The 14,135-nt window shown below is 38.0% G+C and overlaps 1 long non-coding RNA gene across 1 annotated transcript in view; it reads right to left on the bottom strand.

Moving 5' to 3' along the window:
* LOC108445453 overlaps window positions 1–14,135 on the bottom strand; it is a 370,042-nt gene that overhangs the window by 43,807 nt on the left and 312,100 nt on the right. The window contains exon 24 of the long non-coding RNA XR_001860308.1: window positions 8,460–8,609. This is a non-coding gene — a long non-coding RNA (uncharacterized LOC108445453). The remainder of the gene's footprint in view (window positions 1–8,459; window positions 8,610–14,135) is intronic.

The following is a 14,135-nucleotide window of genomic DNA, read 5'->3' as shown; positions in this document are numbered from 1 at the left end:
GGAAAGAGTCAGCTAGAGACCACAGTGAACTGCAAACTATGCAGGTACAGTACACATGCTGGATTGTTCTTGTGTTTAAAGTTAGATATACTTTACTCTGCTTTACGAGACCAAAGCCAAGATGCCAGCACTTTGTAAACCCAAATGGTCTGTAGCATTTAAACTAGACCTAGTCATACTATTTTCAATTAACTTGATTATTCTGTTCAAAAATGCGTATTTTGCACAAAAAAAAAGGCAGAAAAAGAAACAAAAGTACTTCTATCATTACAGTATTGTAACTTATAATCCCTTAACAATCTATTTGTTAGGTTAAATCAAATTAATTTCTTTTTAGTTAAATTTAATATTAAACAGTAGTTTCTGGTTTAGCTTTCTGTGAACAACTGTTCAAAATAACTTGATTTTACATAGCCTGGGTCGTTTAGAGCATTGCCTTGTCCACTTTGGAAAGGGGAATTCCACTTATCCCAGCTGCTTGTTACAGCATTTTTTGGAAACCCAGAAAGAGTGGAATAGTATCACATGGCTCCGTAAGACGGTCAAACCAGACTGACAGTTTCATAGAAGGAAAAATATCTTCCAGCTTCACTTGTATTTGGTATAATGAAATTGTTTGCTGCTGAAATGACCAGAAGCAAATTGCTTCACATTTAGTACCATGATTTTTTTTTCCACTATACTGTGTGAGTAGTTCTGTTTCAAGTTGTCACCCCAATTTGAAATCATGATAAACATTAATGTATGGCTATTGCCTATAAAGCATATCTCTCCTCCTACTTAGGTCTCAAAAACTTTTATTCCTGGTCTGTCAGAGACATTGCATCTCAGTGAACATTTTCTAAACCAGTGAAACAGCTTCCCACAGCCCAGTTGGATTGCTGTGGTGGGCCAGTGCTTAGTTCACTGCAATGCAGTGGTAAGCCACAATGTCTCAAGAGATACTGGACGTTCTGGAACGCAAAGCTGAAATTTGTCATTTTAGTCTCCTGTGCATTGCACTGAACAGCTCTACCTGCCCCAAGGAGAAAGGCCAGAAACTAACCTTCGTTAATTATTGGATTCATTCTTCTGGCAGTTCTCTCAGCTGATGCTTCTTTTCTTAATCTATGAAGTTATTTCACAGGCTTTCTATTTAAAATGCATTTAATGTCCCCTACTGGTGGTTTATTCATGGAGTATAATGGTATAAAAATATGTATTAAAAGCAGACGATATTAGTGCCAGATGTACTTCTTGTCTCTGAATTTTATTGAGCAATTGTTTCTCTTGCCTTCAGGCACTGATTCATTACAACACAATCCAAAAAACAACCTTGCATTTCAAATAAGTAACTGAGGTCAGAAATTTGGCACAAAGCTCTTAAACCAACAGTGGAGGAAATTACTTTATTAGAGAGTTAGGCTGATATTTTCAGAGGCAAGAATAACTCCCATTAACATTGTTGGCAATCACGTAGCCTAATCCTAAGCATGTAACTTAGAAAACTTCCCCCTGTGTGGACAAGTGTTCTCAATGAGTTTCTAAATTTATAGAAGCCTCAAAAGCCCATAGTCTCTATATTCTGTTGTTAGAGTCTACAGTCAATTCCCAAAGGTAGGACTCCAGCATAGCAACAAGCAGCATTTTTATTAGGCCAACATTCAGCAAAGTAACATTGTTTATATTATACATTCTTGGTTTTGCACATAATTTTCATGATTCCATTTTAACCCTGTTCCCAATAGATGTCTGAAGTACCATGGCTCTAATCTCTACTGACTAAGAAAACATGCAGTAGATTAAGCAGTGGTAATGGTTACCAAGGGTGGGGTCCCTGCTGCTGAACTGAAAGGACAAGCTCATCATGAGCTGTTTCTGATGTTCAGCTGTTTTACTTCAATATCCTCCAAGAAGGAAAGCTGGCAAGGTCTCTGCTCTGAGAACAAAGTGACAACATAAGAAAAGGCCCAAATCATGATTTTCACAGCCCTAAGGATTCCAGCAAAATGCCTTCTTTGTTAGTATGATCTGTTTTTAACTTTCAAGGACAGCATGTAAATGACTTTTAAAACAACAGCAACATCAGCAAGAAGTTGCCATGACCTATAGGCTTGTGTTATAATATCCATTCTCTATAGCTCAACAGTCTGTCTGAAATCTGGATGCTAGTCAGGCCTGTAGTACTGCCGAAGCAGAAGTTCCTTGTGGAACAATTTTGTTCTTGAGTAATAGAAAGTTGCAAAAGCTGTTAATGTGACAGAAAGAGAAGAAGCTGGAACAAGAATCTAACATCTGGATATACCTTGAAGAAGTTCCTATTTCTCAAAGAGGTGAGGTGCTAATTTCTTTACCTTTTTTGGTATTGTGACTGCTATTAATTCTATTTGGATAAAATTCAGAGCCTCACACTCCTCTCCTTCACAAAGACAGGGCTTTCAAGCTGTCTGCAGAGTCAGGGAAATTAGCAACTCCTTTGCATTTCCCATCTTCTGGTTTTGAGGCCCTAGTCTGTGTACTTTCATATGTAGCTACATTAAGTATAATCGAGAGGCTCCTATAACATTTCTCGTTGCTGGCTTTTTGCTGGCTGACAGCCTCTGAAATCTTCCTGGGAGGATAAATGTAGAAGAGAAACAGTACCGTTTGCAAAATATGTGAATAAATAAATAGGATGCACAGAAGAGTCTTCTAAAATTCTGCGGTTCCTGGTCCTGGTTCAAGCAATAGAGACTATGTGATCCTTGAATGATGGATATGCCAGTATCTAGAAACGTGGTTCCACTCATTTGCATTTTACTATGAAGATGAACGCAAAGACAGTGTTACCAGGAGTGCTCAGGATCCCGTCTTTCTCTGACGAGGTAGAGAGTGCTGCTCACCCAGTCCTTTGGGGGACTGGTAAAACCAGTCCTGAAGCTGTGTGTCCTCTGCTTGGTTGATGTTTTGGGAAGGAAGAAGTGATGGCTACAGTGAGCTGATGAAACCTGACAGGAGCAGATATGGTATGGACAACAGAGGCGACCTGGATGGTGACGTGTAGCAGGGGTGGAGACCTACAGGGCTCAATGCAGCCTTTGAATGAGAGTAGTGGTGTGTGGTTGCTGTTGCTGTCTGGGTTTGGCCAGGATAACAGAAAGTCTATTTGGTCTTGATAGAGTGAAAGACAAATATTTGGAGTGAGATAATATTTGGCTGAGAAAGACAAATAGGGTGTGGATGATGAGTTATGTATCAAAGAAGATAGGAAATCTCTGGGCGTCATGCAGGACAGGTGGGTAGGCCAAGGAAAGTGAACAAAAACGCAGTCAACAGCTGACAGGACGGAGAGGATAAAATAGTAGAAGGGAAGAGTGCAAGTGGAAGTCCTTATAGGTAAGGGAATATGAAGATTAAGGAGTTTCCAGTATTTTTAATGAGATTGGGAATAAAAAGGTAATACTTCCTGAGAAAGAAGGCATTGTTGTGGTTGATCAAGCTATTGTCCTGCAAATTATGTAATAAGCAGATAGACGTGACTCCAATAATGCTTTTTACTTTTTGTTTGTTTATTCGTTTGGTCTTTGGGAGAACTTTTTTGTTCCCAAGGAAGCCATTTTGAGAAGAACTTTCACTTTCTTATTCCAAAAAATGTCATTTTTTGAAGACTCTGGGAAATACAGATCCGGTTTTTGATCCACTCATGCTTAGCTTTATCTATGTTGTTCAAGAGAGGAAGTAATATTTTTAGATTAAGAGACCCAGATGCTATTTCTTAATAAAACTTCTGAAATCATGACATTGTAAATTCTTCATTATTTTGATTGAACAAAGTACAATCATTAATACCTGTACATTGGTACTTAAGAAAGAACCAAACAAAGTCAGTTCTCCAGCACCAAGGTTAGATTAAATATTTGCTATGTATCTGTGGCAAGAAATAACCACTTTAGCTATATTGGTGGCTTTTACCTAATTGTCAATGTACCATTTGGATTTTTAAAAAGTGGAATCTATTAACCCTGTGCTTCAGAGTTACTATGTGTACAAGGAAAGGTGATGCAGAACTCTGGATTTAATGTGTAGCCTTGCTTGTGACAATTTCCCAGCTTCTTCCTGAAAAGCCTAGTCTTTTCCGTATTCATGTCAAAGCTGAAATGTGCAAATTGCTTTGCAGTGGTAATAAATACATTCCTGGTAAAAGGGGAAAAATTAAATTAATTTCCCCTGAAAGCTCAGGTTGTTTAAGAACAGTTCAGGCCTACACAGTAATTGTCTCAATTCTGCTGTTTTCAGGAAGGTGATCTGAGACCCATGACTCAATCTTTAAGATACGGAATACCTAGGTTTTCAATGATGCTAGTTAGAGTGTGTACGGATTCATGAGACATCCCAACAGAATGCCTACAGAGGTCAGATATACAGCTGGAATGAAACAAGATGCTATGAGCACCACATTTGGAAAAAAAGATCAGTATCAGCCTGGGTAATTTTTGCGGAATCAGAATGTCTGAGGTTGGAACGGACCTATGGAGGTCATTTGGCTCAACCCCCCTGCTCAAATGGGACCACCCGGAGCCAGTTGCCCAGGACCGTGTCTAGACAGCTTTTGAATATCTCCAAGAATGGACACTTTTGAGTTTCTAGAAGTGCTCCACCCATTCCCCCTTGAATCTGTTACTGAAGGAGCAGGCTGTACACCAACATGCACAATGCATCACTAAAAACTCGCAAGTGGTCTCAAGAGCTTTGGTTTGAGCCCCATCCCTCAGAGCATTATTTTGCAGTGGTGTACAATCAGCCAAAGTCACAGCTCTGCCTCTCTTCCCCAGCCTTAGAAAGAAAGTGATTTTCTGCTGACTCAGCTCCGTGAACTAGCTCCGCGCCAAGTCACAGAAACAGCAGCATGGGTGAGAAGGAGGGAGATTGAAACTGCATGGCCAGGGGGAGAGATGAGGAGTAGACAGGATTATTGTAGTTTGTGTTTGAGTATGACTTAACAGTCACAAATATATGACATAAGGTGGAGAATTGAAAAAAAACTATGGAAAAAGATGAAGTAGAGTTTATCCCCCTCATTGGTGAAGAGCTGATTCCTCTCTCAGTCCACAAAGTGCCTCTGTCATCTAAGTATGAAAAATATTAAGGTATCTTTACTGAATTTTAAAAATAGTCAATTGTAATTGCAGAGTAGGGTAGAACACCGTATAAATAACAGTGGTAATCATATTGATAGCTAGATCTTTCCTATCCAAACTTACTGTCTTCTTTGGTTAATACCCTTAGGTTTTTGTTGTAAGAGGTTAAGTATTTTTTTTCAAGTATCATGGACAAATTGAAGCTAAAGTATCTTTTCTCATTCTGTGTCATGCTTAGCTACAAGAGTCAAACTAAGTTACTGCAGTGACTTCTGAAGTAACAAATTACATTACTAATGTAAGTGAGCAAATATAAGAATATAAAAATTAATTAGGTTGAAGAGATTGTTGAATTTTGTATTTCAGCTGCTTTGGATTTTAACAGGAGAGATTTTGGTATCTCTTCCGTAATGCCATGAATATTCCAAATTTTTTCCTGCCTGTTTTTTTTTTATAGAATTATCATTATTCCAACCACATCACTTTTCAATGTAGAGCACATGGGCAGAGGTTAAGTATTTTTTTTCAAGTATCATGGACAAATTGAAGCTAAAGTATCTTTTCTCATTCTGTGTCATGCTTAGCTACAAGAGTCAAACTAAGTTACTGCAGTGACTTCTGAAGTAACAAATTACATTACTAATGTAACTGAGCAAATATAAGAATATAAAAATTAATTAGGTTGAAGAGATTGTTGAATTTTGTATTTCAGCTGCTTTGGATTTTAACAGGAGAGATTTTGGTATCTCTTCCGTAATGCCATGAATATTCCAAATTTTTTTCCTGCCTGTTTTTTCTTTATAGAATTATCATTATTCCAACCACATCACTTTTCAATGTAGAGCCCTACATGGGCAGTGATTTGTGAAGGATTACGTGGAAAGCTTACACTGTAATTGCCTGAAGCGAAAAAAAAAGGAAGAAAATAAAGCTTAAAGGTAGGTAATATATACTGGTAATATCAAATTGATTCTACATGCAGAGTGTCAAGCCTGCTGTGGTTGCAAATAAATATTGTTTCAGTTTCTATATGTCAAAGAACAATAATCCATCTGCAAATGAGGATTTGCTTTAATCTGTGTCTTGTATATGAAGATTTCAGCAAAAAAACCTGATAACTAAAATTTGTAACTTCTATTGTTATTATTATGCTTAAGGGTAAAGGGGCCATTTTAAACTTATGAAACCAATGAAATTTATTATGATTAGCATACCGATAACCCAGCTGTGTTTGCACCCCCCTGTATTACCAGATACTTTATAAATCCTGAGGCTTAAACATCAAAGCTGTTGTTCACTCTGTGCTTGACCAAAGGGACTAGGTGCCACCTTGTTCATACAAGGAAAATAGGTAGTATCACTAAACTAGCCTCTCTAGCTACACTGTTGTAACCCTCAGAAACAGCCTCACTGCAGTGAACTGAAACTGGCAGCACATCAGCTGTGCTCAGTTTCCTGTGGCATTGCTCTAGCTGGAGAAAAAGCATCACTGTATGCATCATTCCTATAAATATAGGGTCTGTTGGAAATGTAAAAGAGGAGTATGCAGTAAAGCTGGCACATGTAACTGGAAAGCGTATGTGTAGAGGTAATCAGGTGGTTCCAAAAGTGAATGCCATAGGAGGAGTGCAAGATTTGGTCTTATCATCTGTCTATGCAGCACAGTGAAACACTGGTGTGCTGTTTTCTGCTCTTTATCTTCTGGGATGTTTCACTGTCTTTAAGATTGGTGTAACTTCTCTGTCTGGTATTGCAATGTACTGAGCTTCACACACATTTTCAGCCTGTGGGACAATCAGCTTTTTTAATTTTGGTTTTGCGCTTCTTCTTCCCAGTATCCAGACATCATAAGCCTTAGGTAGATCTATCTTAAGCTTCCATAAACAAAATTAATATTTACCTCCTTCCTTGGTTGTGCCAAGGATGAGGAGCAGAGACATTACAAGATTCAGGACTCTCTTACTAGAAGGGTTAAAAGTAAAAACTAACAAGATAGGCTCTAAACTTTCTAAGTGACAGGTACAAGCCTAGCTTTCCTTGGACTCAGCATAAGCCAAAGAGGCAGAGCAGTCATGCTCTAGTCTGCTGCTGTATATTTATGCCTAGATCTGATCTTCTTTATAGCATCAGAGCTCTGTAATAACAACATAGTTTTTGTATTTCTCAATGGCTTTGATAATTTTGCTGACCTGCTAGTCTTCTTGATTAGATCCTCAAGGGTCACCTCACTTTTAATTCATTGAACATTAGATACCCAGATGCAAGCTGGGAACACACAAATAGATCTGAGGACTGAGTGAATGTTTCCTTTGCTGTGCACCCTCCCCTGGCCCTCCTTTTTAGGTGAGCCCTGACTTTCCTTACTTTCTTCACTGTGGTATATGTTTCAGTGGTGAGTTTTCCTCCCCTATTTGCATATTTCAAACAGAAAGCCCTACAGTATTTTAGTGCAAGACTTATTCTGGTGAGCTTCAAATTGATCATAAGGCTGCTTTCCTATTGACTTCACTTAGATTTAGGTCAGGACTAGATGCTTGGATGGGATGCATATTTTAAGGATACAGAGTTATGCAAATTCCTGTATTTTAGTAATGAGAAAGTAGGGGAGGATCCTTTCAGATAGTTACCTGCCTCTTATGAGTGAAGTGAAAGGCGCTGTGTGTTCTGCATGGTGCTGTTCTGGGTACCTGAAAACGCCATGTGGGCTAGGCTGTGGTTTTAGTTTCTGAATATATGTATAAGAAAGTACATCAGGGTAACACTCAACTTCACTTGAAATTGTATCATTTGACATCAGTGCAGGTGTCCAAGGCAAGAGCTCACAGCTTTCATCAGAAAGATTTAAGGATGGCCAGTGTTTTGAAGGAAGCCCTTCAATCCAGAGCTTAATCCCCCTTGTTGGTGTCGCACAGCCTAGGCATGTAACAGTTTGCCTGTGAATTCTGGGTTTTCTTAAAGGAGTGGCCCAAGCCTAAGTGTGCTGTCCAGGCATAGAAAGTCAGGGCAAAGGGAGGGAAGAATGAGTAGCAAGTGAAGAGAGGCAGGTAGCTTATAGCTGTAATTCTTTACAGCCATAAGACCCTCTGAAATTTGGAATGAACTTTTAAATATTTCTAAAGCTGTTGGTGTTGCAAACAGGCATTTTTTGCAGTGAAATGGAAGCAAACAACCAAATCAAGTAACTCTTTTGTTTCTAAACATTCAGATCTTGCTTGGCAGGTCTGAACTTTTGACAACTTAAGGACTAAAGTTTCTCATGTGGAATCCCATGATCCTTTTCCAAAGAATAGACTTGAGATTGAAAAAAAGAAGAAAACAAATTAAAAAAACGCAGAAAATAAAAGGAGAAAGATGAAAGCAAACCTCAAAAATCTTTCTTTCTTCTATTATCTCTCTCTTTCTCTCTCTCCTCTCTTTCTGCTTTCTTGCTCCACCACTTGACTATATCATACTGTGTTGCTGGTTGCTGAGGTGCTGCTTCACCTTCTGCAATGTTGCTTGATCTTTGATTTCCTGTGAAGCACAATGAATCTTACATTAGAGTGTGCAGAGTCAGGTGGTGCACCATCTGTTCCCAAGCTCTGAAAACACTGAGTAACAGAGAGCAACAGAAAGCAACAGCTACACCAGTTTCATCAGAATATTCATATTCACACAGTAACAAAAAACCAGATGACTCTACTTTCGAGCAGAAAAAAGCATTTAGTTTTCCAAGTTACCTATTAAATCTAACGTGTTGGGCTGGTTTTCTTTCATTTTGTTAAAATATGCTTAATAGTCTTTAATATGGCTCAGTCATAAAATATGTTAACCAATTCATACTGCTTAAGTGATTTGGTGTTATGGAGACCATGTGACATGGACTGCAAGTAGTTTTAATTCAACTGTATTTAAGAACATTTGTGCATGCAGTGACCAAACAACTGCTGGAAGACTATGGTAATAACATAGTGAAGAGCAGATAATGCAGAAAATTGGTAATTCCCTAGCCACCAACATATGATAATACTTTTTTCTTTTAGTGTTCATTAACACTGTTGAGAAACATTATGTATACCTGACTTAGCCTTAGTAATCTCTGTGCTACCCTACTAAATATTGATTATGAATCATAGGTTACAACTATTTTAATTATATGTTTTCATAACTGCATTTTAATCAGACAAAAGAGAAATACCTTGAGTGCCTTAGAACATGATTATTACTTGAGAGTAAATCAGCTATAATCAAAGTTGCTAAGACAAATACTTCTAATTCTTTAATGTTCCTCTCCCTATTAATGCTAGAACAGCTTAAGTCAGATTTACAGGAGCCCAAAATTGCTTGAACTACTTTGCTAAACATTGTGCTTATTATAGAAGAAACTAGAAGAAAGATTTATCACATTTTTAGAAACCATTTAAAAAGCTTCATTGATCTTCCTGCACTTTAACTTTCCGACACTCTTGTTTTGAAGCACTATATTACAAGAAGAATATAAATGTTCAAAAATAAAATTGCTTCTGCCAAAAAATGAGGAAGTCAGGGAAGAAAGAAACACTGTTTTGTTTAGCACTGGTATATCAGTACCCTCTCTAATGCCTTCCGTCCCTCAATATACAACACTGAAAATAAATTGCATCTCATGGCTAGGGTTGCCTATTCCCACTTGTGCTCATGATTTGTTGAATGATCTTGAGAATTTGCTGTGTGCTATAGTTCATCCAGACATGAGTAGGGACAATGATGATTGTATACATAATGATTTTGTATATGCAGGAACTTTGACTCAGAAATGTTCACATATTTTACAACCACCCAATTATCTGACTTCATAATTTTCTTGAGGGATTACATATGTCTAGCTGGCAATGGCATATAGTGTTGTATAATCATATAATGCAAAATGTATACTAATATTTGTATTATTTTACATATGTGCATATGTGCTATATGGATTATATATAATGTCTGTAAATGTAGCTATACAGATAGACAATTATACAACCCCCCCATGATATGCAGCAAGATTACTGCCTGGTTGTAAAACATTTGAAGATATCTGCATCAAAGATATTGTACTACCACAAAGTGAAAAAACCCCTCCTACCTTAAAAAAATGCTGAGCCCCTCACTGTTGCAAACAGGGCAATGGGGAACAAAAAGTCAGATAACTTAAAAAAGCTGACACAAACATATTCTGTGGCTTGGCAAATATTGGTAGAAGAATTGATTTTGCATTGTCTGAGTCTGGAATGGCTGATGTTGAGATCAAGCTGCTAGTCTGCAGAGGAGCTAAGGCTTTTGGCAGATAGGAATAAACACAGCATATGCAAGTAAAATGCAGGACAAAAAAACCCCAACCCAAAACCAGTTAAATTAGAGATGACTTCTGATTTTCAGCCTGGGCAGTGCTCAGTGACCAGCTGGCTCAGGCCTATGCTTCATGGCTAATTGGGATGATCAATTAAAATATTTCTCATTGCTTAATGTGCAAGTATGTCCTAGATCAATGAGGCTTAGAAGTCCTATAATCAGATGTCCTAAGATTTTAACCTTTAATAATTGAGCTGTAATAGATGCTTCCTCCTCATTCCTCTTGAAGCCTTCAGGAACATCTGTCAGTTTATTCTTTGCCTGTTAATTGTTCATTTGAATGTAAGAGAGTGAATGTAAGAGAGTCTGACCCTGCAGTTGCTAACCTAACGAGCAATATTTCCACTGAACTCAATGGATTTGTCTGCACTGTTGCTGCCTGGGGGTTGGTCATCTTTGAACCTATATAAACACATGGGTGTCGTATATGCTGGAAACAAGCAAACAGCCAGACAGAGATTAGTTGTTAGCAAGATAGTAGATTCACTGGTTCTACAGCCTGTGCAGCAATGTTTGTGGACATAAAGCACTGTGTAGACAAAACTGAGTTACCTCTAGAGAAGGAATTAGGATCAGTCCAGCTGCAACACTGAAATTATTTTCCAGCATTGGAACAGGCTGCCCGGGGAAGTGGCTGAGTCACCAACCCTGGAGGCATTTAAAAGATGTGTAGATGTGGCACTTGAGGACCTGGGTTAGTGGTGGACTTGGCAGTGCTGGGTTAGTAAACTTGATGACCTTAGAGGTCTTTTCCAACTAAAATGATTCTGTGATTCTATCTGCAAGTTACATCCTGGATAATTTATTTTGCTCTGAAAAGTAAATGTGGGATGTCTACCTAATTTGGCTTCTCCTTCAGAAGCAAGGAAAAACAGCCTCTGGTCTAAAAACAGGCTAATGTAGCAGAGTTTGATCCATTAATTTGTCCATGTTCCCACTGGAGGTCTGTGTCAGAACTAGAAATCAGAGGCAAATATTGCTGTATCAAGATGATTGGAGCCTTATTCCTGTTCTTCTTACGTAATGACAGCTTTAGCCTGGCAGAGGATCTTTGTTGTGGGTTAAGAAATGGACACCAACAGCACCCCCCAAGCTCCCCAGTCACGTATTTGTGCATGTAAGTTCACCAAACAGCATCCGTCCCAGTCAGCTGGACCAAGTTCTGGACTGATCCTCCTGGGACTCTTTTTAGATATGAGATGTATTTCCTGAACAACACGGTGATGACTAGAAGAGGTAAAGTTTTCTAAGAGCTAGTCTCACAAACAATCAATTTAAGGTTAACTGACCTGGTTATTATGTTTTTCTCTCAAAGTGAGAGTAGAAGGTGTGTGTGAAGCTGAACAGGAATCTGTAAGAGCAAAAGGTAGTCCTGAGGGTAGAAAAGAGTTTATTCTTAAGTTCCCTCAAGGTACTGTGGGATGTCAGCTTCTGTTCAGGAATCCCTGGGGTTGTATCATGTCAGCAATTGTTATGGACTAATCTGAACTCTGGTGCAGATGCCTCTGGGGTGGAACTACGTACAAACACCATCCAATTGCCAGGGTAATGGCACTGAAGGCAGCAGTGAATATATTCTCTAGGAAGAACATGGACAGAGTAGGGAGGGGCAGCTGGAATGGTGTGAGATTGGACTTGATGTATATATCTCTTTGGATTTAAAACTTCAGCCATATAATCTTTTTCTCTGTTGATTATTAAAATTTCATTATGTACTGCAAAAGAAGCTTAGATTAAAATTAATGCTGACCCATTGACTTGAATAGATGATGGCTCTAAATTTCAGGGAGCTGAATTTGCCTATGTTCACATTTCCTTCAATTACAATGACAGCAGTTTTAATTTAGACTAATATTATCTGGTACATATTTATCTTTCTGCTGCCAACTAGGATCTCCATGGAGAACCTGAAAGATTGTGACATAATTAGTGGAGACAATTTCCAAAATGCCAGAAGTGAGTAAAGTTGCAGGCAATCCCCTCTTTATTTTCCCTGCCAATATTTTTTCTAAAATATGTTATGATTCTCATTTGTTTAATATTTATGAAAAACTACAAAGTACTTTCCAGTAGTTATGTTCTGCATTAATCACATTTTTACTATTATACCAGTTTATGATTCCATTAATTAATTATAATTAATTAATAATATAAATAATGTTTACATTTATTAATTCTTAAGTATACTAATGAATTAAAGGCAATTTATTAAAGAAAGTGGAAGTGAAATATTTTGAGGACCAGCTGCCTCTTTAATTTACTGTAAAAATTTGCAATGATGGTTGCAACCTGTACTTGTCCCACAGAAGAAAAGCTGTCATGTAACTGATTTCAGAGGGTTGCCTGACACAAAACGCTAGCAATCTCATCATGGACCAGGCTCTAAGCCCCAGCCGAAATTTCACCAGACTGGATATGTTCTGTCTGAAACATCAAAATATTACTGCATCACAGGTAAATGGATATTTTTTATTCGGCCTTCGGCAAGGATCAATCCTGCTCAATAAGAGATTTCTGAATGCAGCAATTCATTTTAGGATCTATGCACTAATAACTAATATAAACATAGGCTGACAACTGGCTTCTCACTGACAAGAACAGTAAAAACAATTCTACTCCTTTTGGCCACATTGAGTCAAAAGTTCAATATCACCCTCGTATTTTGGAAGGTAAAATCACATCAACTGTTCATTCTGCTATAAATTACTCCTTAAAAATTTTAACCTCATTTTGTGCTCTACCCCATATACTTAAGAACAGTGCATCTAGATTCAAGCTCAGTTGTGAATATATCTTGACTTATTTGTCAAGATATATTTCCTTTATCCAAAGCTAATAACAAGTTTAATTTGCATCAGCTGCAGACAGTATGTGCAAAGTTGACACTGAGATTTTGCCTTTTTTGACTGAAATGAGGAAGGAGAGGAAAAAAACCCAACAGCTGATTTTAGAAAAATTCTAATTGGATGGTGTTCATTTTGCAGAAGAAAATTCTTGCTCCATTTTAACACAGTTTATTTTCTTTTTTGACATGCTATATAATCTTCTGAGAAGACAGAGCATGTCTTGAAATTGTTATACTGTGTTGTTGGGGGTTGAGTTAGAGCAGTAATGTGCAGTATGTTGTCAATGCCTAATAACTCCTCAGCTAAGTCTGTTCTTATGCCTTCAGACACAGGTGGTAGATTACCCACCAGCAAGAAGTCTCCTGTATGAGGTAACATGCTTTGACACTTTAAGTGGCTATAGATGAGTTGGGCTACCTGAACCTAGTCTGATTTTATTCAGTGCTTATTTTACTTGAACAGTAAATGTGGTTTCTGCCCTCCCCTCCCCACCCCCCACCCCCCGCATTAAAATATACAGATGTCTTTTGGCCCTTGTATAAGTTTGTTAGTGATGTTTGACAAATAACTCATTTTCACAGTACTTGATGGATTTATTTCAAAGGTTCAGGAATGTGAACTAGCACTTGTGCTGGATCTGAAAGACAAGGACAAAATTATTTTTCCATCATTTGTTAAAAAATACAAAAATATTTTAGATCAGGGTAAATGATAATTGTGTAACATAATTATTTTCTTGAACATGAGTGTAATTTGGAGTTCAAAGAGAGGAGTGTAGACTCTCTGTTCCTCTATACCTATGAGCAGCTGAACTGTATGTAAGGTAGTTATGTAGGGA

The sequence above is a fragment of the Corvus brachyrhynchos genome, unplaced genomic scaffold (assembly GCF_000691975.1).
Source record: "Corvus brachyrhynchos isolate BGI_N302 unplaced genomic scaffold, ASM69197v1 scaffold142, whole genome shotgun sequence".
Taxonomy (NCBI): Eukaryota; Metazoa; Chordata; class Aves; order Passeriformes; family Corvidae; genus Corvus; species Corvus brachyrhynchos.
This window is presented reverse-complemented; position numbering and strand designations above follow the sequence as displayed.